Genomic DNA, 6,329 nt, shown 5'->3' on the forward strand with positions numbered 1-6,329 from the left:
ACTTTTTGTTTTATCAACCAGTCAATGCCTAAAATGATCTCGGCACTGAGCTCTGGAACTACTAAAAATGCATTAGAAAATAGCTTGTCTTTTATCTTAAATTCCATCATCACTTGATGTTTAACAGATTTACTACATTTCCCTGTCGCCCCTATCACTTTAACACCTGTTACTGGCATCATGACTACTCCTCGTTGCTCTTTGATCATCTCAAAAAATGCGTGCGAAATAGCACTTATTTGAGCACCCGTATCCAACAATACATATAAATCGTACCCACATACATTAATAGGTAGGATTGTTTGCATCCTATTGTCCTCTTTCATACTTTCTTTATCTTCCCATAATAAATCCTTTTCCACCGCCAAGTCTTGCCATATTATTTTTCCGGTTTTTATACTGACCATTCCATCCGGAGGTTTCTTCTCCTTTTCATCCTAAATTCTTTCACCACTTTTTCCAATAGTCCTTCGTCTAGGCTCTTTAATGCCATCGCGTTCTCATTCGAATCTGTCATGCCTGAACTCTCGGTTGCGGAATCGGAAACTTCCTCTATTTCTTTTTCTCCCTGGATGCTTTCTGATGATTCTGACGATAATTCCTCCTCCTTAGAAATATGACCTTCTTCGGGTTCAAATAATTCTCGCAAATTATAATCCATTTCAATACTTTCCCTTTGTTGGATAGTGCATTCGCCACTCTTACTTTCATTATTTTCCCCTACTAATGGAATTCCAGTCTCACTCAACTCATTTGCTTCAGTACTACAGGGATCACAACACTCTTTCTCTTGGTTAGATACACTTTCTCTAATTTCTTTAAAAGAATCTTCATCACAGTCATGTACTCTTGCTGTCACTAGGTACACATCATAATCGGTATGGCTCTCTAACACTGTCATATTCGGGTCCAAATTAATCACTTGAGTGGAAGATCTTTCTAATTGTGCTGGCTGGCTTTTGAGCTGATGTATATATTCTGCATACGAGGCAATTTCTGAATCGGCATGCGTCTCTGCACTATGCCCCTTTTTCTTATCCACCCTTTCCTCTTTAATTACTTCTCGATGCGATTCGTCGACTATTCGTACGAACCTTTTATCATAAGTCACATCACTCCTCCCTTGCCCCTGCCTCTCTGCACAGTTGCCATCCCTACCGACAAACAACACCTTCTCTGACTCTTCCTTCATCAATTCGTCACTCTGACCGCGAATTGTACTTATTTCATTCACGTGAGCCTTCACATCCGACCGATATTCTTTTCCTACTTCATTTCCCTTAATAATTCCTCCCTGCTCTCTCTCCTCTGTTTGTATCCCTGCATTATACTTCGCAAAGTTTCGTTTATGTAACTGCTCTTCAGGCGAACGACGCACTATCCTACTATAGTACTGCCTACTCCGATCTTCCCTATATTTGGGCCATTTCTTTCTTTCCGCGCGCGTTAGGCCCTTGACCTGCGCGGTATTTAGTTTTCCTGATTTTGATAATGCATACTGTTTCCCTGATAGTGTCCTCTCCCTCGCTGAGAGTTACCTTCTTGACCTCTTCCTCTCATCATGTTAATTTGCGGTTCATTCCTACCACCTTTTACTATTCCATTCTGATTTCTGAAACCTCGAAACTCTCTAGTTTCACGCCACCTATCTTCATTCTCGATTTTTTCTAAAAATTCATCGAATTTTCGATGAGTGCCTCCTACATAACGCTTTGAATCGTCAGGTAGCTTTTTCCACAACTCCCACACTATCTCCGATCCTGATCTACGATCTTTAAGATACTCCAAACGCTTGAACCAACTTCACAGTATTCTTTCATGAGCCCACGCCCATGTTCTGGCATTATGGCGACAACGAATTCTCTCCACAACCTATCTCTCTGTTGTGTGCTCCAGAATTCCTCAAGGAACTTTTCTTTGAAGTCTGTAAACTTCAAATTGTCGATATCCAAATTCAATCCCCAACGTTTAGCATGACCTGCTAAAGCGTCTATTACTAAATTAATTTTTTCTTTATCCGACATGTCTGTTGGTAAGACACGTTCACAATTTTTTATAAAATCCATTGGATGCCATCCACCTTGTTTCTTTTGAGGATCGTATTTTTCCTCCCTACTCAGTATTTCCGATTTTTGCATTACCAATGGGATACCACTACAGTTAAGAAACGTCTGATTCTGAACTTGCTGACTTAATAATTTTATCTCATTACGCAGTGTATTTTCCTGCTCCTGCACACATGCATCAAAACTCAACATGGTATTGTGCAGTGTTTCAATATCAGCTGCCGTTTCTTTAACAATCTCTTTCTTTAGAACTGGTACTATCACCTGTAATTTACTTTCAATTATCGGTTCTAATTTTTCACTAACCAAAGGTTCCACTGATATATCTATTCTCTGAATTTCGGTATCAAATCTTTTCTCTATTTCTGTGACTTTTCTCTGAACATTTGTTATTTCAGCCCTAATGCTATTTACTGATTTGTTTACCTCTGTGATACGTTGGCTTTGCGTATTCAAAATATCTAAATTGGCTTTTATTTTACCAGATAGGTTTTCATCCAATTGGGATATATGACTAGCCAATTCTGCTTTCAAACTAGCATTCCCTTCTTGAATTTGCGCCATCATCGTATTTAACAAACTTGTTAATTCCATATCCTCTCCCTTGTGACTTGCATCCACAGATACATTGGGTTCAGTTTTCACTACCTTTGGTTTCACTTCCCGTTCCTCCTGTCTTATGGGTGTGGATTCATCTATAAGATTTTCCAACCCTACAACAGTATCTATGGTCCCTAATTCTGGGTCTGACCTTGTAATGTTTTCGTCTTGCTTGTTACTATTCGACTCCATCTTATGCTGCTGTATTTCATGCCTAATAGAAATGTTTATTAAACCAAGTGTTACTTGTTTAACTCCTACTATTGGACTTTCTTTTGCTGCTTTGCAGGTTGTCGTCTTGAACTTACCAATTGTGGTATATTTGTCTACAACAGAATTTTAAATTTAAAATTTTCTTGAAACTACAAGTTTATATAAAACACTTTTATTGCAGCCATTATTCTACAAACTTGGTTAGTCCTGTCACGGTCGCCACATGCGACCGAACCGCTGAATCTTTCCATCAGTAAATGGGGTATGTTCTCCACTGACTCGGTTGTTTTAACCCCCTCCACTGACGGAATGACCCACTTCCCAATTCCGTATGTATAAAACCAATACGGACTTGTACCTGTCACGCCTTTGCGCTTACTGCTACGTATTTTAGCTGTAAATAGCTCAGTCCCAATGGTAAGAGGCAGTAGTGAATTCACGTAGTTAATATTTGAATCCAGCACAGCTGCCACAAGCTCAGCTCACTTTTACTCCACTCCTACCCTCGCCATTGCACCACATTAACTAGGTGCTACATGGACCTTGCTAAATTCACTTGCGTATACATTTTTGACCGTTACTCGCCAGTATTTACCTAATGATTAGTACACTCCTAACCGGACTATTTCCCTAAGAGCCGTGATGATTGAACGGGTTCGATCCACGGCCTACAGTGCCCTACAGTACATACGGTAACACTGCCTACCTGACCCACTTAACTTGGTAGTGAGCTTATGTATCCAATCACCACTGCTAGCAGCAGTGGATAATCCTATCAGCACGACGAGAGCAGCAGACTTACCGTCGAATCCTCCTGAAAATACTTATAACTACGGTCGCCAGCTCTGAAGGAGCAAAAGAATAAATCAATTTTTGGGCTCGTTTCAAAGTGAAATGGCTTGAGTTGAATTTAAACTTAATTCTGAATATTACTATTTCTGATCATTCTAGATGATTCTACAAAGCAAATACTCTCTCAATTTCTGTGAGTTGGCTTGGTAATTACTACCAAGACAGGTTATGCAACTTCGGTTAACCAAATTCTATCCTTCAACTTATTTAATGATTTTGGATATTACTGTTTGGACCAGTGATACAGAATTAGTTAAGTGACTTTACTTGAAAGGTTGCTCAGAAAAATTTAAGTAACTATAGATAGGCGACTCATTCTGGTGTGACCATTGCTCTTTTCAACATTCTTATACCCTAAAGTATTCTACAACCAAAAGAATTGTAAATGAAAGAGGCGATGGTGGCCTCAGTCTGATTTCACTATACTATGTTTGAGGTTACTACACTTTAAAATGAACAACATGCGTCGTAATTTTACTCATTACTATATTCTGTCCTCTGCACTTGCATAAAAGAAAACTGGTATTCTCCTTTTACATGTATACAAAGTTCGACTTAACAATTACAAGCAGTCTTGCCTTGGGTAGACGTGTCGGTGCTGGTGGTGAGATGCATGTGGCTAACGCAGCTCTTCACGCCTCATGCCCTTAATGGCGGCTGGAACTATGAGCTGTAGCACTCGTATAAGCTACTGCACGTCTGCCATAAAATCTGGGCACAGGAACTCTTACAATCAGCCCCAGTGGCATAAAGGCGGCTTCAACAACCATTCGTCGCGTTTTACTCCAAAAACGGCGACGATATTCGCCTCTTCACTGTTGCACAATCACTTTTGCGTGAGCACAGTTACGCACGTCCGATCACGTCAACACTCCCCAGGCCATTCCATTGTTCAGTCCCTGTGTCTCCAGCTACCCCTAGCTACGCTCATATCACCAAGAGTGGGGCGTTCCCCTACCACCTTTTTACCAAAATCATTTAGTATTTAAGAATATTTATATTTACTACCCTGGAGTTCATACCAGTCATAATAATTTACTACTAGCGCTTTACAACATTAAATTATACAGTAATAACTTATAATTACCAAGAAAAAGAATACATTTGACTCCGAGAGCCTAGTGCAGTGTCTGACAGGCAGCGCTAATTCCCAGTTTCGCCAATAGATGGCATCAGGGTGCACTCCCTGGCAGTCTCGCACAAGCGCGCCCGTTTCAGACGCGCGGGCTCCAAATTACTGTCAGCCCACCATCATTTCAGTTCCGTTACAGGCCCCTTAGGGATATGGCAGCAAGGGAGGGGAAGAAAACCAAAGTGCACTCCGTGTGCATACCGGGGGGAGTCATTCCAGATGTGGAAAGGGTCCTTTCGGATGCCATGAAGGGTACAGGGTGCACCCATCTGCAGGTGGTCGCTCATGTGGGCACCAATGATGTGTGTCACTATGGATCGGAGGAAATCCTCTCTGGCTTCACGCGGCTATCTGATTTGGTGAAGACTGCCAGTCTCGCTAGCGGAATGAAAGCAGAGCTCACCATCTGCAGCATCGTCGACAGGACTGACTGCGGACCTTTGGTACAGAGCCGAGTGGAGGGTCTGAATCAGAGGCTGAGACGGTTCTGCGACCGTGTGGGCTGCAGATTCCTCGACTTGCGCCATAGGGTGGTGGGGTTTCGGGTTCTGCTGGATAGGTCAGGAGTCCACTACACGCAACAAGCGGCTACACGGGTAGCAGGGGTTGTGTGGCGTGGGCTGGGCTTTTTTTTAGGTTAGATGGCCTCGGGCAAGTACAGAAAGGGCAACAGCTTCAACGGGTGCGGGGCAAAGTCAGGACATGCGGGGACTAAGCAGCAATCGGTATTGTAATTGTAAACTGTCGAAGCTGCGTTGGTAAAGTACCGGAACTTCACGCGCTGATAGAAAGCACCGAAGCTGAAATCGTTATAGGTACAGAAAGCTGGCTGAAGCCAGAGATAAATTCTGCCAAAATTTTTACAAACGTACAGACGGTGTTTAGAAAGGATAGATTGCATGCAACCGGTGGTGGAGTGTTCGTCGCTGTTAGTAGTGGTTTATCCTGTAGTGAAGTAGAAGTGGATAGTTCCTGTGAATTATTATGGGTGGAGGTTACACTCAACAACCGAGCTAGGTTAATAATTGGCTCCTTTTACCGACCCCCCGACTCAGCAGCATTAGTGGCAGAATAGCTGAGAGAAAATTTGGAATACATTTCACATAAATTTTCTCAGCATGTTATAGTCTTAGGTGGAGATTTCAATTTACCAGATATAGACTGGGACACTCAGATGTTTAGGAAGGGGGTAGGGACAGAGCATCGAGTGACATTATACTGAGTGCACTATCCGAAAATTACCTGGAGCAATTAAACAGAGAACCGACTCGTGGAGATAACATCTTGGACCTACTGATAACAAACAGACCCGAACTTTTCGACTCTTTAAGCGCAGAACAAGGAATCAGTGATCATAAGGCCGTTGCAGCATCCATGAATATGGAAGTTAATAGGAATATAAAAAAGGGAGGAAGGTTTATCTGTTTAGCAAGAGTAATAGAAGGCAGATTTCAGGCTACCTAACA

This window comes from Schistocerca cancellata, chromosome 3 (genome assembly GCF_023864275.1).
Source record: "Schistocerca cancellata isolate TAMUIC-IGC-003103 chromosome 3, iqSchCanc2.1, whole genome shotgun sequence".
Taxonomy (NCBI): Eukaryota; Metazoa; Arthropoda; class Insecta; order Orthoptera; family Acrididae; genus Schistocerca; species Schistocerca cancellata.